Source organism: Grampus griseus (assembly GCF_964374135.1).
Source record: "Grampus griseus genome assembly, chromosome: 5".
NCBI classification, from domain to species: Eukaryota; Metazoa; Chordata; class Mammalia; order Artiodactyla; family Delphinidae; genus Grampus; species Grampus griseus.
The window spans coordinates 81,995,297-82,020,200 of NC_138998.1; the positions used below are offsets into that span (position 1 = coordinate 81,995,297).

Here is a 24,904-nt window from a genome sequence, read left to right on the forward strand (position 1 = left end):
TTTTTTGATAATTTAAGTTTCATGTCTGTCTCAACCACTACATTGTAAGATTTTCGAAGCTGCAACCTGGTCTCTTTCAGCTTTGCATCCCCCACATTGCCCAGCTCAGTGCTAGGTATATATTACTTGCTGTTTCTTAGGGTTTGAGCTCATAAACTTTGGAGATGAATGAAACTGGGTTGAAATCTCCACTCTGCCACTTACTAGCACTCTGTTTTGGGGCAAGGTACTCAACATTTCTGAGCCTCAGTTCCTCCTTGAATAAACTTGGAGTAATGATAGTTTCTACCTCATGGGAATGAGCACAGGAATGTGTGTCAGATGAGCTACATGCTCAAAAGAATAGCTATATGTTAGATATTCTATGAGTCTTTCTTGAAATCAATTCAAGTATTTGCATGGGCAATGCTTTCTACAATTTTAAAGGTCAGTCGTGACAAGGAGAAAGGAGAAACATGAGGGTGGTGGGGAGGTGCTCTCAACAGGATCCTGTCTAGTCCAAGAGCTCATTCGTACCTGCAGTCTGACCCTGTGCCTCAGAGCATAAGGATTACTTTGATCCAACCCCCTGACACTTGATTTCATTCTTCTCTTTGTGAAACAACTCATTAGAGAAATCGTGCTGCTGTGAAAGCAGGTCACTCAGCTGGGGGCAGGCAAAGAAAGTCTTGCTCGGCTTAGTCATGACCTCCATGAAAGTGAAGTGTTAGTGAGGGGCCCTGGGATTTGCAGCACGCCATGGCCAAGGTTTTCACCAGAGGCTGCTGGGAGTTTGGGCAGAAGGAAGAGTAATGAAGGAGTTGACTGAACTGTGGCAGTGGGTGTTAACATCAATTCTCCCATCCTGGTTAGTAATGAGCTCTCTCCCCATCTTGTGGGAAATCCCAATAGAAGGAGGAAGCGGGGTGCTGCCAAGGGTGATACTGGCAGTGATATATTTAGAATAAACACCCAACTGGGTTGCCCATCATCTGCAGTCAACATTGACCTTATTGCATTTTCTGCAAGAACAGAAGTGTTCATTAAAAAACCTGGGACTTGCTTCGATTTAAGATATAATTTTTTTGTCTTCTTGTCTTTATAAAATGTAAGGCAAAAAAAAAAAAAGCAACAAAATATGCCCTTAAGATTTTCAGGCTCACATTCTCATCCCATGTATCTAGACCTGGAGGACCAGGTGACATCCCAAAAACAAGCCAGGAAAAGCCCCGTGGTATCAAGGCGTTTAGGAGGAGAAACTTCCAAAGACAGAGGAAGTGGAAAATGCAAAGTGGAAAATGCGAAGTGGAAAATGCAAAAGTTGAGACCTAGGCCACCAATGAAATATTTTGAGATATCTAAAGTCCTTCAAACCAAAAGATTCACAAAGCTTCATTGGTCTGTGTGCTGCTCAGTGATACAAAGTTAAGAAATAAAGATAAAAATGCTAGTCCCACTCAGCTGGAGTGGGTTTTCCTCCTTCATATATATTTCTCCTTTTACTTTTTGTAGACTGGGCTTCCCAATCTGATCTCCCTAGGAACGTACTGACTAGGAGACTGTCCTAAGAAATTCTCTCCTCTCTCTGCTAGCAAATTAGACACATAATAGCCACACTGTTGCTCTTGACTCTCCCAGCATCCCTCCTAGAGAAGGTGCTCAGATAATAAAAGTGACAACAGAATACCTAACACTCTGCCTGACCCATAATAGATGCTTATTAGGCATTTATTCCTTCTTTTAGCTGTAGAGCCACAAGATAAAAAGGCTGCATTCTGACTCTCAAAAATAAACCTGTAATTTTGACTGGATGAGTTTTTTTCTTAATTCAACATGCATCAGTCCCAACTGTAAAATGGATGGAGCTGGTGTTGGAGTCCCATCCCAAGGCACTGATTATGTAGTTAACTACATAACTAATTCTTTCCTCCATTCTAAACTCTGTACCCATAGGTCCTCATACCTCACAAGACCTATCTTACGTGTCACTCAATGAAGGATCTGGCAAATATATAGCTCTGGTATATAGACATTTATTGTGTGTATCTATTAGGTGGCAGGCATTGTCCCTTCCAGGAATGCTGGTGTCTTTAAGGTGACCACTGGAATAAAACTATACTTAATCACAAAAGGCTGACACCAAGGGTAGAATTTCAAGGAACTAGAGGGTGTAGGAATGGGGTGGAGGGACCACTTAGTCCTTTCAGTTTCTCTTGAAGTTTACTGCCGAGTCACATACCTAGCCCTGTATAAGTCGGGGTTTGGGGGGGGGGGCGCTGTGCTGTTTTCAGCCTTTATGACATTATTTTTCTTTATATAACAAATTCAGAATTTCATAGCATTTTTGCATAGGAAAGGAATTTATAAGCCACCTATTCCACAGGTGAAATTTACTTATCTAAGATTATATAATCAGTCAATGGTGGAGCTTCTGCAGAACACCACATTCTTTGACCATCTGCCAGGGTATTTTATAAACTATACCACGTGTGTATTTTCACCTACCTTCTCAGTAGACCTAGATGTTTTCTCTTCGGAGCCACCACTATGAAACTAAGGGAGGGGATGTCTTTACATTCTCACTCACTCCACTTCTGTGCAGAATATTGTCAGTTCAAATACCCACCTGTTTGAGGATTGAGGCCTGAGGTTTGAGATAATGTCACAAGTGCAGTCCCACGTCACCTCATTAGCTTGTCCAGATTTATAGCTCTCACCAGTGATTACACACCCTCCTTTTTCTAAATGTTCTGTTTCTCCTCCTGATGTCAGGGTTGAGGTTTTGGTTTGTTTTGTTTTACTAGGCTGCCATGCTTTCTACTCTCCACTCCTGAGTTAATTGACTACATTTATCTCTTCATTTGGGGCACTAGAATATTAAGATGCTTTCCTGGTAGGGCTTAGGGACATCCCTTCATCTAGTTATATTCATAGTCCACGTTAATCATCCAAGATTCCTGTAGAATATTATTACAGCTAAGTGGTAGCCATTTTCAACTTCCTACAGTATACAGACATGGATACCACAAACCTGCCTAATAAATCATAAATCAACTAGGGCACAGAGGCACATTAACATCCCAACATTCATGGCAATAGTCCTCTCACATTGTAAATCCTTGCTTCGGTATTCCTCTCCCTGCCCTTAACATCTCAAAAGAACATAGCTTTACATTCCTTCAGGGTTCTCCATTTCCTTTCACTGGCCTATGACCTGAGATCCACAGTTACAGAGTGTAATTTATACATCCTTGGGTTAGTTTTTCTGGATATTCTGGACTCATTCTTCTTTCTCTTACCCTTCTCCTGTATGCCCCTCCTCCCCATCACACCCTTCAAACATCTCCCCACCTCTGTGGCTCACCGTGAGGACAAGGGCATTGGCAGCAGAAGTTTGGGGAAGTACTCCTTGGCATGAGCCCTCCCAGAGTCCGCCATTAGCCCCACCAAAGAGCCTGGGTAGGCTCCAGTGTTGGGTCCCCTCAGGCCAAACAACCAACAGGGAGGGAAGCCAGCCTCACCCATCAGCAGACAAGCAGATTAAAGTTTTACTGAGCTCTGCCCACCAGAGCAACACCCAGCTATATCCACCAGTCCCTCCCATCAGGAAACTTGCACAAGCCTCTTAGAGAGCCTCATCCACCAGAGGGCAGACAGCAGAAGCAAGAACTACAATCCTGCAGCCTGTGGAACAAAAACCACATTCACAGAAAGATAGATAAGATGAAATGGAAGAGGGCTATGTACCAGATGAAGAAACAAGATAAAACCCCAGAAAAACAACTAAATGAAGTGGAGATAGGCAACCTTCCAGAAAAATAATTCAGGATAATGATAGTGAAGATGATCCCGGACCTCAGAAAAAGAGTGGAGGCAAAGATCGAGAACATGCAAGAAATGTTCAACAAAGACCTAGAAGAATTAAAGAACAAACACCTAGAAGATTTAAAGAACAAACAAACAGAGATGAACAATACAATAACTGAAATGAAAAATATATTAGAAGGAATCAGTAGCAGAATACCTGAGGCAGAAGAACAGATAAGTGACCTGGAAGACAGAATGATGGAATTCACTGCTGTGGAACAGAATAAAGCAAAAAGAATGAAAGAAAATGAAGACAGCCTAAGAGACCTCTGGGTCAACATTAAATGCAACAACATTCACATTATAGGGGTCTCAGAAGGAGAAGAGAGAGAGAAAGGACCTGAGAAAATATTTGAAGAGATTATAGTTGAAAACTTCCCTAACATAGGAAAGGAAATAGCCACCCAGGTCCAGGAAGCGTAGAGAGTCCCAGGCAGGATAAACTCAAGGAGAAACGTGCTGAGACAAATAGTAATCAAACTGGCAAAAATTAAAGACAAAGAAAAATTATTGAAAGCAGTAAGGGAAAAATGACAAATAACATACAAGGGAACTCCCATAAGGTTAACAGCTGATTTCTCAGCAGAAACTCTATAAGCCAGAAGGGAGTGGCATGATATATTTAAAGTGATGAAAGGGAAGAACCTACAACCAAGATTACTCTACCTGGCAAGGACCTCATTCAGATTCGATGGAGAAATCAAAAGCTTTACAGACAAGCAAAAGCTAAGAGAATACAGCACCACCAAACCAGCTCTACCACAAATGCTAAAGGAACTTCTCTAGTGGGAAACACAAGAGAAGAAAAGGACCTACAAAAACAAACCCAAAACAATTAAGAAAATGGTCATAGGAACATACATATCGATAATTACCTTAAAAGTGAATGGATTAAATGCTCCAACCAAAAGACACAAGCTCCCTGAATGGATACAAAAACAAGACCCATATATATGCTGTCTACAAGATACTCACTTTAGACCTAGGGACACATACAGACTGAAAGGGGATGGAAAAAGATATTCCATGCAAATGGAAATCAAAGAAAGCTGGAGTAGCAATACTCATATCAGATAAAATAGACTTTAACATAAAGAATGTTACAAGAGACAAGGAAGGGCACTACATAATCATCAAGGGATCAATCCAAGAAGAAGGTATAACAATTATAAATATATATGCACCCAACATAGGAACACCTCAATATGTAAGGCAGCTGCTAACAGCTCTAAAAGAGGAAATCGACAGTAACATAACAATAGTGGGGGACATTAACACCTCACTTACACCAATGGACAAATCATCTAAAATGAAAATAAATAAGGAAACAGAAGCTTTAAATGACACAATAGACCAGATAGATTTAATTGATATTTATAGGACATTCCATCCAAAAACAGCAGATTACACTCTCTTCTCAAGCGTGCATGGAACATTCTCCATGATAGATCACATCTTGGGTCACAAATCGAGCCTCAGTAAATTTAAGAAAATTGAAATCATATCAAGCATCTTTTATGACTACAACGCTATGAGATTAGAAATGAATTACAGGGAAAAACACATTAAAAACACAAACACATGGAGGCTAAACAATATGTTACTAAATAACCAAGAGATCACTGAAGAAATCAAAGTGGAAATCAAAAAATACCTAGAGACAAATGACAACGAAAACACGACGATCCAAAATCTATGGGATTCAGCAAAAGCAGTTCTAAGAGGGAAGTTTTTAGCAATACAAGCCTACCTCAAGAAACAAGAAAAATCTCAAATAAACAATCTAACCTTACACCTAAAGGAACTAGAGAAAGAAGAACAAACAAACCTCTCCCCACCCTCCCACCCCCACCTCCCACCCCCACCTCCCACAATTGCTCTGTTGCCACAATTCCTTTCCTTCCAGAGGTCTTATCACTTTATAGTATTCAACAAATCCTGTAAAACAAACCCAGAGATTCACAATACGCACTTAACATTTTAAAGGCAGCTCCCATCTTTCCCCCAAATCCCTGATTTCCATTAAACATATGTAATAAATGTAATAAGGCTATTATATGTCTCACATTTACATATTAGCAAAGGAAATGTGGTGTTAAGCTTCTTCATAACCCACAGTCTTTAGTCACAGGATATTCATATCAACGTGTTCCTTCATAGCTGCATTGCAAGCCACTCAGGACTGTCTTCTCTTGATTTTGCCTCCTTCAAGAACACAGTGAGGTCTTCCACACACAGTGGTGTTAAGTGCTTTTTGAATAAATTTATCATTAAAGAAGAAGAACAAATCTGAACACAAGGTAGAATCTGAAGTCAAAATGATCAGGGGTTCCCAAGTTCTTTCACTGGGTGAGAATTGTTAAGTGAACTCTGCTGGATTTTATTTAATTTTAATATATCATTCACTCATTTTGCCATTCAACACATATTTATTAAGCATGTACTATATGCTAGGCACTCCTCTGCTCATGGAGAATACAACTTCAAACAAACTTTGCTCTCCTTATGAACGTTCTAGTATGAGGAGTTGTGGAAAGGCAGATCGTCAATTAGACACAATAAATAAAATTTAAAAACATATTATCAAGCAAGGAGTACATGGAACAGTGAAAAATATGGAGCTGGATAATGGTCTCAGGAGTATGTGGAGAGGACAAGATTGTTATTTTAAATAGGGTTGTCAAATCAGACTCACTGAGAAGGTGAGATTTGAGCAGAGACTTGAAGCAGAGGAGGGAAGGAGTCAAGTGGCCTCTGGAGGAAGACCTTCTAGGCAAAGAATGCAGCCAGTGCAAAGCCCAGAAGAGGGGACAGACCTGGTATGTTTAAAGAAGAGCAGGAAGACCAGTGTGGCCCAAAAGAGTGAGCAAGGGCAAGTAGCAGGAGAGGAAAGAGAGGAAGACAAAGAATTAAGGGAAGGAGGCATGCAGATGCTTTTCTTCAAGAGTGGGATAATATATGACCATGGTGTGGTGGGGTGAGAGTAGTCCTGTCTTTGGGAAAGAGGAAAAAGGGCTTTCTGGGAGTGGATGGACAGGCAGCAAGCTGCTGTGTAGGGGAAGCAGGTAAGAGGAGAAAGGCATAGAAAGCAGCAGATTACAAATGCTCACACAGATCCCTCAAAGCACATCTGTTATTTCAGAGTGTGGTGACTGTTTCAACAAGTCAACTGCCATAGCCAGCTTCTCAGCAAGCTGTTTCACTCCAGTGCTCTCTAGTTCCTTCTTAATTCTGCTGTCTTTTATGCCAGTTCTCTCCTTTTCTTCTTCACCATCCCCTATGTAATCTCTGGGGCTGGAAAGAAACTTTTGAGATCAACCTTACATGTGATGCATGATTTGCCCCAAATCGTCCTCAGAAAATGTGGTCAGCCAACCTCTGCTTGAATAACTTCTCTGTGGGGGAGGGATGAGTTCTCATTCAATCTGTCAATCAAACCATCAGCCAATCAACAAGCTCTCATTCATACAGTTTCTACTCATTAATTTAACAAATATTTGTTGAGCATTTGTGATTTTCCAGGCTTTATTCTAAGCCATGAATATGCAGTAGAGAGTAAGACAAAGTCACTCTTCTCATGGACCCTATATTCTAGTGGGTGGCAAAGAGACCAATAGATAGATAAACAAATAGAATTTCAGATAAGGAGTAAGTACAAAAAAGAGAAAGAAAACAAGGCAAAGAGAAGTGATAGGAGAATGGCAGATGGACCTATCTTAGATCTGAGTGAAGCGAGGCAGCAAAACTTTCAGAAGTCTAGAGAATAATATTCTAGGCAAAGAGAACAGCAAGTGCAAAGATTCAGAGTCAATAAATTAATAAGATTTTAGCATGTACCAGGCCTTGTATTTCACAGTAGGACAGTGGTTCTTGACTCGTAATGTACATCAGCACCCCTCTGGAACAATTCAGGACTTCAAAGGAGCCTGGTAAAACCACCTAAATCAAAATCTCTGGTGATGGGAGTTAAATATGCCTATTTTTTCAGAAGGCTCTGCCGGATGTTCATCCACGTTTAACAACCATTATACTAGTGATCCAGCCATGAACACAGCAAATATTTTCTCTGTCCTTATGGAACTGTGTAGGTGAGCTCCCAATGCTAGGAACTTGTTTATATATATGTTCATTCAAAACCTATTTCCCTGTGACTTCCTGTCCTTTGCCCTTATGTCCTCTGGAACCACAAAAAAGTTCAGTAGCACTTGCATGGGGCGGTCCTTCAGGTATTTGAAGACACCACCTTTTTTTTGATCCCTCTGTATAAGAGGATATCTTTATCATCCCAGTCACTCTCATTTAAACATGCTCCAATTGCTCACATTCCTTTTTAAGTTCAGTGCCCAGAATTAACACAACATTGCCCATGGCCATGGAGGCAGCATCTGTTCATCTCCAGGAACCTGTTTTCCACATTTATTCATACATTTCACACAGTGTTCAACACACCCCCATGCAAATTTTTCTTTTCAATGCACTCTAGGATGTACTGTGATACTTCCGTTATTTTCTTCATTATCTTATGCATTTACCATTTATATTGTTCAGTTCTCTTTCATAATTCTGCCCTTTGGACCTACTGTTTTCCCTAAAGCCTGGTTAAATGCATCTGGTTTGCCTTATGAAACCCCTCCCGTTGATTCAGCCTCTCCTCCTGTTTTCCTGCATTATTGATGTCAACATCTTCTATCAATCCATAAATAATATTATCCAGAAAAATGTTGATTGACCCAATTAACTGGAACACTCAATCAGTGGCATTCCACTTTTAGAATAAAAAGCAAAATTTGAAATAAACGAGCGAGTAACTGAGAGTTTAATTAGGAAGAACTTTCAAGGTATGTTTCAGGGTCAGTTCACATTAGCTACTCCAAAAATGTTTGCAATGTCTCTAATCTAAATTGTGGTCAGGTTGCAATTATCAAAACACATCTAGTGTTTTTCATGACACTTAATACTTACCAAGGCAGGCAAGCCCTTCCCTAATGCTGGGTCCTGGAGCAAAAATGCAAATGGAGGCTCATAAAAGATATATATTTTAAAGCTACAAATCAAGCTTTAAAAAAAAGTCTATCCTCTAACTTATAAAATTATTTTTTAAAGGCCTTGAAGCCAAGTGTGAATGAAAATTCTTGAATACGTCAGAGTTCTGTGCCAGAATATGGTGGTGTTGAGAACTGAATCCTGGATCCTGCCTCATAGCCCATCCCTCTCCTCTTTCCACACTTCGCTTTGTCTCATAGCACAAGCAGCCTTCTGAACATATGTGTGGATACCCCGGCCCATGTGTCCAAGATCCATACATACTCCCCATAAACAGTTGTCTCTTGTCTACTGCCTGGGTTTAGGAATACACACACCTGAGACATGGCCTACCCTCCAAAGAATGGACTGGGAAGGAAGCCCAGGCAGAGCCTGGGAGCAGACTAGGAGCTATTTGGGCAGGGGATTTGGGAGTTCTGTATACCTAGAGCATGGCTTAGAAGGTTGTGGGGTAGACACTGGATGCAGGAAGGCATGCCCCATTAGTCCCATGGATTCCTTGTCTCATGAGAAGGATAACAGCCAGAGAAGGGCCAGAATAGAGCCTGCTGAAATGTAAGACCCACATCAGGGGATTCCCTAGCCTGGCTCTAAGTGCAGTACAGACTAACAGAGAAGAAGTAGAATTTTATGTTTTAGAAGGATTTTAGTTGCAAGGACTAAATTAAAATGGGTTTCTAGTTAACATCAATTTGATCCAACATTTATTCATGCATAACTTCTAATGCAGTTTTTTTTAAGTATTGTATTCCCCTATTACACCTTCCTAAGAGACTTAATGAAGAATTCTAGAGAACAATAGCAACAGAAAATTTGTCCTACTTAATCAGCCTAGGTAATGTTCAATGAAATAATCTTTCAAAATTACCTTCCACCCAAACCCAAAATGAGGAAATGTCTTCACTCTTTCTAAAAGGCTAAGCGACTTTAGATAAGTTGCTTTCTCCCTCTAGCAAATGAGAGGCAGCGCTGCTTGGGCAATCTGTAAGCTTCCTTTCAATTTTAACATCGTCTTTGCCATACTTATACATTCACTGTTCTAGAGCCATATAGAACAAGTCCATTGACATTTCATTTTGGCTGAGAATTTTAGTCAAGGCCAAAAAATTCAAATTAAGAAAGAACAAAACTTTATTATCTCTTGCTAATGTGAAACTGAATCAGGTTTCCTGGAGTTTCCAGGAAAGCAGCATGGCTACCCTATACAATTCAGTTGGTAAATGTTTAATAAATACCTCATACCAGTCACCTTGCTAGATATGGGACAGAAAACAGAGAAGACAGGTGTCAGGAATAGAAACACAGATCAGTTTAGATAGTGCCCCTCTCCTGAAGAAGTTCCGAGACAGATAATGCTGAAACCTATTATGATACTATGTAGTATGGGTTTTAAAGTAAAAATGAAAAAAAAATACTCTGAATATTTTAGAAGTTGTTTTTTTGTTTGTTTGGGGGTTTTTTGTGACTCACGAGGAGCATGACATTCAGACTTCTTCTAGAAAGCTAAGTAGAAGTTCACTGAATGGAAAAGGAAGAAAAGGCCATTCCAGGCAGAAGATACAATATAAGACATGGAAGCATGATGTGTTCAGTAAATAGTATAAATGTTCTGTAAAGTAGAAGATGATTATGATAATCGTAATAGCCAATGGAATATATTGGGCACATACTATATGTCAGAAATATAGTTAGCACTTCACATAGATTATCTCAGTTAAGACTTATAGAGGAGTGATATTGGCAAGATGACAGAATAAGAAGTCCCAACCCTTGTTTTGCCCCACAGAAACACTGATTTAACGATAATATATGAACTAAAATACCTTTCTGAGAATTCCAAAATCCAATTAAGAAGTTTCAGTACCCCAAGTGAGCACAAAGCCAAAAGCAGTGGCATTGAAACAGATAAGAAGAGTCATTTTATCTGCATCAGCCCTTCCCCCAAGCTGACCCAGCTCTGCTCTAGGAGAGAATGCACCACCTTGCTACTTCTCCCTCGGGTGAATGAGAAGAATATAGTATGTGTCCAATGTTCCATCTTGTTAGAGGGCTGCCTGAGGAACTAGTTTCTGTTTCGCTCCACCTAAAGTGCTGATAGAAGAGACAGTTTGGATGCCTGAGGGCCACTGAGAATAAAGGGTGGGAGGGGTGTCTTGCTGTGGCTGGCACGGCTCATCATGATTGGGAGAAAGCACCAACTCAGGACTTCTCCTTTGTGAGGGAAGCAGAGGAGTGGAGCATATGTCCAGCATTCCAGCTTTTTGGAGGGATGTTTGCAGGACTAATATCTGTCCTGACTCTGGGTGTTGATGGGAACCAGCTGACTTTGGATGCCTGGTGGCTGCTGACTATAAACTCCTGGGGGTGGGCATGGGGGAGTGAAAAACAGCATGTCTCTCTAATTGTGAAATTGAATACACAAACTCAGAAACGTTGAAACCTCCCAAAAAAGGTTTCAGAGGTCCCCAGAATCTCTAGCTGGGCTGATTGGTGAGGATCTTCCCTTGTACAAAGCCATTCCATAAAGACTGGAAAGGGTAGATGTTTTTTCAAATTTCAGATCACAAGGCAAAGTTAGAGACACACAAAGAAGCTAGGAAACATATCCCAGTAAAAGGAACAAAATAAATCTCCAGAAATTGATCCTAAAGAAGTGAAGATATATTAACTTCCTGGCAAAGAATTAAAAATAACCATCATAAAGATTTTCTACAACCTGAAGAAAACAATGTATGAACAAAATAAGAATATTAACAAAGAGATAGAAAATATAAAAAGATACAAACAGAAATTTTGGAGCTGAAAAGTAATTGAATTGAAAAATTTGCTAGGGAGTTCAACAGCAGACTTGATCAAGCAGAAGAATCAGCTAACTCAAAGATAGGTCATTTGAAATTAACCAGTTGGAGGAACAACAACAAAAAAGAAGAATAAAGAAAGTCTAGAGGCTTCCCTGGTAGCACAGTGGTTGAGAGTTTGCCTGCCGATGCAGGGGACACGGGTTCGTGCCCCAGTCTGGGAAGATCCCACATGCCGCAGAGCGGCTGGGCCTGTGAGCCATGGCCTCTGAGCCTACGCGTCCAGAGCCTGTGCTCCGCAACAGGAGAGGCCACAACAGGGAGAGGCCCGCGTACCACAAAAAAAAAAAAAAAAAGAAAGAAAGTCTAATGGACTTTCAGGGTACCATAAAGCAGACCAATATTTGCATTATGGGAATCCCAGAAGGAGAAGAGAAAAAGGAGCAGAAAGCTTATTTTAAAAATAATGGCTGAAAACTTCCCAAATCTGGGGAAGGAAATGAATATCCAAATTCAAACCTAACAGAGTCTACCTGGGAAGAACTCAAAAGAATCTACACCAATACAAACTACAATGAAATGGTCAAAAGTTAGAGACAAAAAGAGAATTTTGATAGCAGCAAGAGAAAAGCAACTTGTCATATACAAGGAAACACCCATAAGACTATTGGTGAATTTCTCACATAAGCCCTGCAGACCAAAAGGGAATGGGATAATATATTCAAAGTACTGAAAGAAAAAAACTGCCCACCAATAATTCTATATCTAGCAAAACTACCCTTCAAAAATGAAGGCAAAATAAAGACTTTCCCAGGAAAACAAAACCTGAGGGAATTCATCACCATTAGACTTATAAGAAAAGCTAAAAGGAGTACTTCAAGTGGAAATGAGAGAACACTAAACAGCAACACATAAACGTGTGAATGTATAAATTTTGCTGGTAAAGGTAAATATATAGTTAAATACAGGATATTGTAATGCTGTAATGGTGGTGCGTAAATCATTTTTACTTCTGGTATAAAAAGAAAACAAGCAAAAATGTAAAAAACAACTATAATATAATAACTATAAAAATAATGGGTACATAATATATAGAGAGGTACTTTCTGACATCAATAACATTAAGTAATTGTGTGGAGGGACAGAAGCAAAATTGTAGAGAATTTATATGCAATTGTAGTTAATTTTTTATCAGCTAAAATAGATTATTATAACTATAAGATATTTTATGAAATCCCCATGGTAACCATAAAGAAAACATGTATAGAAGATATATACACACACAAAAAAAAATTAGGAAAGGAGTCAAAGCATTAAAAAAAAAAATCAATGAAACACAAAGAGAGCAAAAGAGGGAAAAAAGTGCTACAAGACAGATAGAAAACAATTAACAAAATGGCAGTAGTAAGCTCTTCCCTGTCAATAATTACTTTAAATGTAAATGGATTAAACTTCAATCAAAAGACAGAGTGGCTGAATGTATAAAAAGGCAAGATTCAACAACATGCTGTCTATGAGAGATCCACTTTAGATTTAAGGACATGACTGAAAGTGAAAGGATGGAAAAATATATTTCATGCAGATGGTAACCAAAAGAGAGCAGGGATGGCTATATTTATATCAGGTAAAATAAACTTTAAGTCGAAAACGGTCAAAAGAGGGGCTTCCCTGGTGGCGCAGTGGTTGAGAATCTGCCTGCCAATGCAGGGGACGCGGGTTCGAGCCCTGGTCTGGGAAGATCCCACATGCCGCAGAGCAACTGGGCCCGTGAGCCACAACTACTGAGCCTGTGTGTCTGGAGCCTGTGCTCCGCAACAAGAGAGGCCACGACAGTGAGAGGCCCGTGCACTGCGATGAAGAGTGGCCCCTCTCACCGCAACGAGAGAAAGCCCAAGTGCAGGAAAGAAGACCCAACGCAGCCAAAAATAAATAAATAAAATTTATTAAAAAAAAAATGGTCAAAAGGGACAAAGAACATTATATAATGATAAAAGAGTCAATTCACTGGGAAGATACAATAATTATAAATACATAAGCACCCAGCATCAGAGCACTCAAATATATGAAGCAAACATTGATAGAACTGAGTGGAGAAATAGACAGCAACACAATAATAGTAGGGGATTTCAATATCTCACTTTCAGCAGTGGATAAAACATCCAGACAAAAGATCAAGAAGGAAACAGAAGAGCTGAAGAACATTGTTGAACAAATGACCTAACAGATATATATCAATAGAACATTCTGCCCAACAGCAGTAGAATACACATTCTTCTCATGCACACAAGGAACATACCTGGGCTAGATCACATGTTAGATCACAAAACAGTCTTAACAAATTTAAGATCTACTAAATAGCAAATAACTAAATTAAAATGGACATATCTCCAAGAAAAACTAATGGCCAAGATGTATATAAAAAGATGCTCAACATTATTAACTGTCAAAATCACAATGAGGTATCACCTCATGCTTACATGCCTATTAGGATGGCTACTATAAACAAAACAAAACAAAGCTGAAAATAACAAATGTTGGAGAGGATGTGGAGAAATGGGGACCCTGTGCACTGTTGGTGGAAATGTAAATTGGTGTAGCCAATTTGGAAAACAGTGTGGAGGTTCCTCAAACAATTAAAACTAGAACTACCATATGATCCAGTAATCTCACTTCTGGGTAGGTATCCAAAAGAATTGAAATCAAGGTCTCTAAGAGATATTTGCACTCCCATGTTCATTACAGTAATATTCATAATAGACAAGAGGTGGAAACAATCTAATGTCCATCGATGGTTGAATGGATAAAGAAAATGTGACATATACGTACAATGGGACATTATTCAGCCATGAAAAAGAAGGAAATCCTGACACATGGTGCAACATTGTTGAACCTTGTGGCCATTTTGCTACGTGAAATAAGCCAGTTACAGAAGGACAAGTACTGCATTTCTCCACTTACATGAGGCATCTAAAGTAGTCAGATCCATAGAAGCAGAAAATCCAGTTGACCCTTGAACACCACAGGGGTTACGTGCACTGACACTCTGTGTAGTCAAAAATCTACTTGTAACTTACAGTCAACTCTCTATATACATGGTCCTTCTGTATCCACAGATTCAACCAATCATGAATCATGTAGTACTGTAGTATTTACTATTGAAAAAAGTCCCTGTAAAGTGGAACCACGCTGTTCAAACCCATGTTTTTCTAGGGCCAACTGTAGAATAGTGGTTGCCAGTGGCTGGGGGAAGGGAGAAATGGAAGTGTTGCTATTCAATGAATATATCAGTAGTTTCCATCATGCAAGATGAAAATGTTCTAGAGACCTGCTGTACAACAGTGTGCTTATAGTTAACACTACTCTAAAAAGACTTATGATGACCCTGCAAATAACTGTTACTATCTTTAATTTTGCAGATGAGGATTCTGAGGCTTAGGCGAAATTTTTACAGGGTCTCATAGCTAGCAAGTGATGAAGTTGGGATCTAAACCCAGTTAGTCTCCAGGGTACTTTAGACTACTATGCTATTCTTTTCTCCTTCTTTTAAATGACTTTTTAAAAGTATGTTATGAAACCTCTCATATACCTCCCTAAGGAGTTTGCATTTTTCCAGAATCATTGACTCTTCAGGTTGAAGCAGACTTAACTGATATACGTGTGTGTATGTGTGTGTGTATCAAGAGAGAGAACATTATACATAACATATATGAAAGAGACATTTTTATTTTTCAGGAATAAATGATTATAGTACATTCAATTTTTTAATCCCAGATCTGACCACTCCAGAGATTCCACCAACTTCAATCTATATCAGAACCTACCTCTTGCAACCTGGGGTTTCTGTGGAAATTGAATGAATGGAAAAAAATAACAAAATCTGTAGCATTTTCAGGTGCAAGAAAGAAAGAAGTAAACAAAGGAGATGCTAACTATTTACATCTCAGACCTCCCATTCACACTCATTCACAGATATATACCACATATAGCCATACATAAACACACACACACAAAAACCCACAACAGCCCTCTAGAATTCAGACACACACACACACACACACCTCATGTGCATACTTAACCCACAACAGCCCTCTATAATTGTAGTAAAATACAAAGTGTTGGCCAGCAGAACTCTGGTCTGTTATGAGGCAGTTATATTCTTCTTTCTGAGCTGGTCTGGTCAAGCTACTTTAACTATATGTATTTTTGAGTCTGGTGAGCACAACAAAGAAAGGTCACCTGCAACATTTTCCCTCAAGGCTAAACTAACCCAGGTGTATAGAAACACGATTCAGAATGGATCGTGTTGGCATTTAATTTCTAGATTCAGAAAGCTAAATATAGAATGTCCTATTGACAACCCAGCATCAAGCAGGACAGTTGGGGAAAAAAAAATAGCAGAATTTTTCAAGTGCTGTGTGGTGTGTCCTACAGGAAGTAGGGAAGCATCAGCTCTTCTGGGGCAGATAATTCAGCTCTTCTCACCTCTCCTGGGAGATGGTGTAGATTGTGTTAAGATTGTGAGATTAAATTAGATAATGCATGTAAGGTGTTTAACACTATGGTTGACGTGTAGAAAGCACTAAATAATTGGTATCTATTATCTAATCTGGTTAAATTTAACTCATTCCAAACTACATTTGAGGCAGTTAAGAGTACCCACCCCTATCTCTTTGAGCTATAAGCACCATGGAAATAAGGACGGAATGCTGTCTTTTGGAATCTTGTCCCAAATCTAAAAGTAAAGCCATGTGGGAATTTACTCTGAGCAAAGCAACCACTGGCAGTTTATCATCATCCAGCTAAAGCCACAGTCAGGGCCAGAATAATTGCTGCGACTGTGGGGCAGCTCCTGTGCCTTTCATCACAGCCATGCCAGTAGAAGACTGATGTAGGTAGGAGTCTTGGCCAGACACAAAATAAAAAGCCCTCCCCCACACCTCAAAATTCAGCAGGCTATTCTAAGAGGTTATCATGATCTCAGAAAGTGTCCCTTGAATGATTGAATCGAGATCTGTTTAACTAAAGGAACACATAATGTCATACCAGATAACATCACTCATTTCTCAGCTTTGAGAGAAATCTTTGAGCATTTGATTTCACTTGGCGATTTTTTTTTTACCATGGCTAGGAAGAATAATCCCCAACCTTTGCATTGCTTGGAATAACGTGATCTTATCCTAGACCTGTGCTGGTAATGTTCCTACATAAGAATCCACCAACAGACCTGGGGTCTTAATGGCACTCAAAGAATAAAACTGCTTCTTTGTCCCCTGCTAAGAGTCAGTGACCACTGACCTGAATGATCAGAGAGGTGGTGAGGTCAGCAGATAGAAGTGTGTAGTTGAACTTGCCCACAGCCACAGTGTTAGCTGCAGGTTCTGCTTTGCTTCTTTTGCAGCTTTCACTGAACAGTCCTTGCATTTTGAAGATTTCATCAGTTTGGAACAGGAGATGCTCTTAGGAAATAATAATATGTAATTAAAACCCCGCGGATAAACAGAGATAATTTTTATATTGAGGGAAGTTGCCAAGGCAGCAGATTTTTAGTCATTAGCATATTTGCAAGGTTAATATACTGTACTTAATAAAATAAATAGTTTTATAAATGTTCAGGCAAATTGTAAAAATGGGAAAAGTGAAGAAAATTTCATTCCATTTTGAATATCCAATAAACACCAAACTAACCCTTTTTCCTACTGGGGATACTATTCTTATTCAAAACAAGCTTTCAGATATCTAGTAGTTATGATGAACATGAAAAATGTATTCACTAGATTAAAGGAGTGCTTAGTAGAAGGAGATGGAATGGAAAAAAGTATATGAAAAAAATATAGTGACCTTTAGGGATGGTGCAAAACAAAGAAACATGGGTTATGCAGTTTTCAAGGATGGGAAAAAACAAAGGGTAATATGTTTTAGAAGTATCAGGAAGGAAGAGAGGGTGGTGATAGCACAGCATGCGACCTACCTCTGGAAAAATGATGAAGAAGAAATCACTGAGCGACTGGTCCTGTTGCTAAGATCCCTGGAGTGAAGTGCTTTATTTCAGAAGGCAGCAACAATATATGAGCAAAGGCAAGTAATAAACAATCAGCTAAAGTGGTGGAACCAAAGGTTTGGTTGCAAGTTAGAAGTACGGAAGCAAGTGTCCAGGGATTGCCCAGGGCTACTGAACATTTTTTAATGTCCTAGTTCAACCCTTACCTTAATGTTTTATTTTTCTCTTAAGTTTTCCAACCTGAGAAATACCTGAAACCATCCACACTACGTTACTGTGTGCCCTGGGATGCAATCATTTCCTTCTTCCCAGCTGCAAGCCCCAAGCAAGCTTCAGGAAATCATTAGAAGAGCCCCTTGTTCCTCTATTCAGTATTTGGCAGAACTATGAGTCTCTTACTTAGACTTTTTAATAATATACACGTTGGGGATCTCATTCATAGAAAAGTAAAGCTACCGTTTATAAGGCGAATATTACCACTTTTTCTATCTCTCTACTTTCTATCCTTATCCTCCCCAAGTCTCCAGACATATAAAGATACACATGCAATGCAAGGTGTATAATGCTTTGATGACAGACAGACCTGGATATAGCTTCTGTCCTTGGGCAAGTGACTTACAATCTCAGAGCTTTAGTTTTCCCATCTGCAGTATGAGAATAGCATGTACTTCATAAGATTGTTGTCATGAGAAATAAATGAAATTACATTCATTCTTTTCCTCATCCTAGAAATATTTTTAAGTTCCTACTATTACCTAAAATGCCTGGAAAATTGCATTTTAAAGGAATGAATGGATGAATGAATGAAATTAATGTAAGAGAATGAAAGTCACTAAAAGAGTAAACCTTAAATGTTCGCACCATAACGACAGCAAACTGGTGACTATGTTAGGTGAAGGATGTTAACTAACCTTATTGTGGCAATCATTTGACAATATATGTGTATCAAATCATCACACTGTATTACAAAATATTCTATGTCAATTATATCTCAATAAAGGTGGGGGAAAAAAGAACATATGTTAAACAAAAATGAAATTAGTGTAAGGTAAAAAAGATTACCACTCAACACTGTAGAGATTTTCCTTAGTTTGATACATCTTATACACCAGTCTTATAAATGATTGAATGGCCTTTATGCTCTTGATCTGAGCTATACAGAACAATTAAGGTCTGTTAGATGATAGGAATTTATACTTGAGAGGAAGTGGTGATATTTGACAGACATGTTATAGAAAGTTACATTTCTGCATGCTTATTGTATATTTCAGATGTTTCAGCTTCCATACAGTGAACATCTGTTTACTTTGTCTCTCGGCTGTTGAGCCACTTGAAGCTCCTCATGTCTTTTCTATTCTGAATCCCTGCAGTTCAAGCCCCAGCTGATGAAGCAGTGGGCTTTGAAGAGAAGAAGCAGGTGGGAGGCATCCCTGCGAGCAGGGCCAAGCATCCTCTGTGGCCTCTTGCATTTGCTTGTATCTACTTCTCTGTCGGATGATAGGTGTTGGACCTTAAGCTTTAATATTCTACATTTCAGATGTGCTTAATTCATCTATAAAGTGAAAACAAACCAAAAAGCCAAAAAAACCCCACATCTCGTTCATTCCCTGTCAAATGAGAATGACTGGAAACACGATGGTCTTCCCAAGGTATTTCTGGTGACTTGTACTTTAACCACCCTCCCTTCTGGACCAGAGTTAGCATAATATTCTAGGGGTTGTATCTAGCACAAGGTTATCTCATCACCAGATCACTTCCCAAGACTAACATTTAAAGGCTTCAGCAAGGTGACCTCAGAAGTCTTTCATACAGTGATGGAGAAGAAAAAGCTGGGAGAAAACTTAGATTCAAGATCTACCCCAGCTATTAATCAGCTGGATGATCTAAGTCATATTGTTTCACCTCTTTAAACTTCTTTTTCCTCATCCATAAAATAAGGGAGGAGTTGACCTAGTTGATCTCAAAGGTCTTTTCCAGGAGCAAAATTCTGTAGTCAGCCAAACCACTTAGAAGTAGGCAAGCAGACACCGGAGAAACACCATCTCATTTCTCCACTTCTAAATTTATCACTTGAGTCATCAACAAGGCATTGCCCAGTATAAGGGAGCTGAGTTAGCCATAATTAGTAGTGTAAGAGTTGGCTCAGCCAACTTAAGGACGTCAAACTTTCATTCAGGTGTTTGGTCACAGCTGAAGAAAACCAGAGAATGGAAAGGTGCAACGAATCCTGGGTGTCCCAATTCCAGCTTCACTTACATAACAGCAAGGAAAGGGTGAGAAGACATCCCTTTTCAGACAGTTTCTTTCTTTCTTTTTTTTTTTAAATTTTTAAATTTAATTTTATTTATTTTTTATACAGCAGGTCCTTATTAGTCATCAATTTTATACACATCAGTGTATACATGTCAATCCCAATCGCCCAATTCATCACATCACCACCCCCACCCCCCTGCTGCTTTCCCCCCTTGGTGTCCATACGTTTGTTCTCTACATCTGTGTTTCAATTTCTGCCCTGCAAACCGGTTCATCTGTACCATTTTTCTAGGTTCCACATATATGCGTTAATATACAATATTTGTTTTTCTCTTTCTGACTTACTTCACTCTGTATGACAGTCTCGAGATCCATCCACGTCTCTACAAATGACCCAATTTCGTTCCTTTTTATGGCTGAGTAATATTCCATTGTATATATGTACCACTTCTTCTTCATCCATTCGTCTGTCGTTGGGCATTTCGGTTGCTTCCATGACCTGGCTATTGTAAATAGTGCTGTAATGAACATTGGGGTGCATGTGTCTTTTTGAATTATGGTTTTCTCTGAGTATATGCCCAGTAGTGGGATTGCTGAATCATATGGTAATTCTATTTTTATTTTTTTAAGGAACTTCCATTCTGTTCTCCATAGTGGCTGTATCAATTTACATTCCCACCAACAGTGCAAGAGGGTTCCCTTTTCTCCACACCCTCTCCAGCATTTGTTATTTGTAGATATTCTGATGATGCCCATTCTAACTGCTGTGAGGTGACAGATTGTTGTAGTTTTGATTTGTATTTCTCTAATAATTAGTGATGTTGAGCAGCTTTTCATGTGCTTCTTGGCCATCTGTATGTCTTCTATGGAGAAATGTCTATTTAGGTTTTCTGCCCATTTTTAGACTGGGTTGTTTGTTTTTTTAATATTGAGCTGCATGAGCTGTTTATATATTTTGGAGATTAACCCTTTGTCTGTTGATTCATTTGCAAATATTTTCTCCCATTCTGAGGGCTGTCTTATCGTCTTGTTTGTGGTTTCCTTTGCTGTGCAAAAGCTTTGAAGTTTCATTAGGTCTCATTTGTTTATTTTTGTTTTTATTTCCATCACTCTAGGAGGTGGATCAAAAAAGATCTTGCTATGATTTATGTCAAAGAGTGTTCTGCCTATGTTTTCCTCTAAGAGTTTTATAGTGTCCAGTCTTACATTTAGGTATCTAATCGATTTTGAGTTTATTTTTGTGTATGGTGTTAGGGAGTGTTCTAGTTTCATTCTTTTACATGTAGCTGTCCAGTTTTCCCAGCACCACTTATTGAAGATACTGTCTTTTCTCCATTGTATATCTTTGCCTCCTTTGTCATAGATTAGTTGACCATAGGTATGTGGATTTATCTCTGGGCTTTCTATCTTGTTCCATTGATCTATGTTTCTGTTTTTGTGCCAGTACCATATTGTCTTGATGACTGTAGCTTTGTACTATAGTCTGAAGTCAGGGAGTCTGATTCCTCCAGCTCTTTTTTTTTCCCTCAAGACTGCTTTGGCTATTTGGGGTCTTTTGTGTCTCCATACAAATTTTAAGATATTTTGTTCTAGTTCTGTAAAAAATGCCATTGGTAATTTGATAGGGATTGCATTGAATCTGTAGATTGCTTTGGGTAGTATAGTCATTTTCACAATATTGATTCTTCCAATCCAAGAACATGGTGTATCTCTCCATCTGTTGGTATCATCTTTAATTTCTTTCATCAGTGTCTTATAATTTTCTGCATACAGGTCTTTTGTATCCCTAGGTAGGTTTATTCCTAGGTATTTTATTCTTTTTGTTGCAGTGGTAAATGGGAGTGTTCCTTTAATTTCTCTTTCAGATTTTTCATCATTAGTGTATAGGAATGCAAGAGATTCCTGTGCATTAATTTTGTATCCTGCAACTTTACCAGATTCATTGATTAGCTCTAGCAGTTTTCTGGTGGCGTCTTTAGGATTCTCTATGTATAGTATCATTTCATCTGCAAACAGTGACAGCTTTACTTTTTCTTTCCGATTTGGATTCCTTTTATTTCCTTTTCTTCTCTGATTGCTGTGGCTAAAACTTCCAAAACTATGTTGAATAAGAGTGGTGAGAGTGGGCAACCTTGTCTTCTTCCTGATCTTAGTGGAAATGCTTTAAGTTTTTCACCATTGAGGATGATGTTGGCTGTGGGTTTGTCATATATGGCCTTTATTATGTTGAGGAAAATTCCCTCTATGCTTACTTTCTGCCGGGTTTTTATCATAAATGGGTATTGACTTTTGTCAAAAGCTTTTTCTGCATCTATTGAGATGATCATATGGTTTTTATTCTTCAATTTGTTAATACGGTGTCTCACATTGATTGATTTACGTATATTGCAGAATCCTTGCATCCCTGGGATAAATCCCACTTGATCATGGTATATGATCCTTTTAATGTGTTGTTGGATTCTGTTTGCTAGTATTTTGTTGAGGATTTTTGCATCTATATTCATCAGTGATATTCATCTGTAATTTGCTTTTTTTGTAGTATCTTTGGCTGGTTTTGGTATCACGGTGATGGTGCCCTCATAGAATGAGTTTGGGAGTGTTCCTTCCTCTGCAATTTTTTGGAAGAGTTTGAGAAGGATGGGTGTTAGCTCTTCTCTAAATGTTTGATAGAATTCACCTGTGAAGCCATCGGTCCTGGACTTCTGATTTTTGGAAGATTTTTAATCACAGTTTCAATTTCATTACTTGTGATTGGTCTATTCATATTTTCCATTTCTTCCTGGTTCAGTCTTGGAAGGTTATACCTTTCTAAGAATTTTTCCATTTCTTCCAAGTTGTCCATTTTATTGGCATAGAGTTGCTGGTAGTAGTCTCTTAGGATGCTTTATATTTCTGTGGTGTCCGTTTTAAGTTCTCCTTTATCATTTCTAATTTTATTGATTTGAGTCCTCTCGCTCTTTTTCTTGATGAGTCTGGCTAATGGTTTATCAATTTTGTTTATCTTCTCAAAGAACCAGCTTTTAGTTTTATTGATCTTTGCTATTGTTTTCTTTGTTTCTATTTCATTTATTTCTGCTCTGATCTTTATGATTTCTTTCCTTCTCCTAACGTTGGGTTTTATCTGTAGTTCCCTTGGGTGTAAGGTTAGATTGTTTATCTGAGATTTTTCTTGTTTCTAGAAGTAGGCTTGTATAGTTATAAACTACCCTCTTAGAACTGCTTTTGCTACATCCCGTAGGTTTTGGATTATCGTGTTTTCATTGTCATTTGTCTCTAGGTATTTTTTGATTGCCTCTTTGATTTCTTCAGTAATCTCTTGGTTATTTAGTAACGCATTGTTTAGCCTCCATCTGTTTGTGTATTTTACGTTTTTTTCCCTGTAATTCATTTTTAATCTCAAAGCGTTGTGGTCAGAAAAGATGCTTGATATGATTTCAATTCTCTTAAATTTACTGTAGCTTGATTTGTGACCCAAGATGATCTATCCTGTAGAATGTTCCATGCGCACTTGAGAAGAAAGTGTAATCTGCTGTTTTTGGATGGAATATCTTATAAATATCAATTAAATCTATCTGGTCTATTGTGTCATTTAAAGCTTCTGTTTCCTTATTTATTTTCCTTTTGGATGATCTGTCCATTGGTGTAAGTGAGGTGTTAAAGTCCCCCACTATTATTGTGTTACTGTCAATTTTCTCTTTTAGAGCTGTTAGCAATTGCCTTATGTATTGAGGTGCTCCTATGTTGGGTTCATATATATTTACAATTTTTATATTTTCTTCTTGGATTAATTGCTTGATCATTATGTAGTGTCCTTTCTTGTCTCTTGTAACATTCTTTATTTTAAGGTCTATTTTATCTGATATAAGTATTGCTACTGCAGCTTTCTTTTGATTTCCATTTGCATGGAATATCTTTTTCCATCCCCTCATTTTCAGTCTGTATGTGTCCCTAGGTCTGAAGTGGGTCTCTTGTAGACAGCATATATATGGATCTTTTTTTTGTATCCATTCAGCAAGCCTGTGTCTTTTGGTTGGAGCATTTAATCCATTTACATATAAGGTAATTATCAATATGCATGTTCCTATGACCATTTTCTTTAGTGTTTTGGGTTTGTTTTTGTAGGTCCTTTTCTTCTCTTGTGTTTCCCACTAGAGAAGTTCCTTTAGCATTTGTTGTAGAGCTGGTTTGGTGGTGCTGTATTCTCTTAGCTTTTGCTTGTCTGTAAAGCTTTTGATTTCTCCATCGAATCTGAATGAGATCCTAGCCGGGTAGATTAATCTTGGTTGTAGCTTCTTCCCTTTCGTCACTTTAAATATATCATGCCACTCCCTTCTGGCTTATAGAGTTTCTGCTGAGAAATCAGCTGTTAACCTTATAGGAGTTCCCTTGTATGTTATTTGTCGTTTTTCCCTTACTGCTTTCAATAATTTTTCTTTGTCTTTAATTTTTGCCAGTTTGATTACTATGTGTCTTGGTGTGTTTCTCTTTATGTTTATCCTATATAGGACTCTCTGTGCTTCCTGGACTTGGGTAGCTATTTCCTTTCCCATTTTAGTGAAATTTTCAACTATAATCTCTTCAAATATTTTCTCAGGTCCTTTCTCTCTCTTTTCTCCTTCTGGGACCCCTATAGTGCGAATGTTGTTGCGTTTAATGTTGTCCCAGAGGTCTCTTAGGCTGTCTTCATTTCTTTTCATTCTTTTTGCTTTATTATGTTCCTCAGCAGTGAATTTCACCATTCTGTCTTCCAGGTCACTTATCCATTCTTCTGCCTCAGTTATTCTGCTATTGATTCCTTCTAGTGTAGTTTTCATTTCAGTTATTGTATTGTTCATCTCTGTTTGTTCTTTAATTTTTCTAGGTCTTTGTTGAACATTTCTTGCATGTTCTTGATCTTTGCCTCCATTCTTTTTCCTAGGTGCTGGATCATCTTCACTATCATTATTCTGAATTATTTTTCTGGACG

At 38.6% G+C, this 24,904-nt stretch overlaps 1 protein-coding gene across 2 annotated transcripts in view; it reads left to right on the forward strand.

The window, feature by feature from the left end:
- Positions 1–24,904, forward strand: part of LSAMP (limbic system associated membrane protein) — a gene marked incomplete at its 3' end in the record, with an annotated part of 648,619 nt that overhangs the window by 509,773 nt on the left and 113,942 nt on the right. The window lies entirely within an intron of this gene.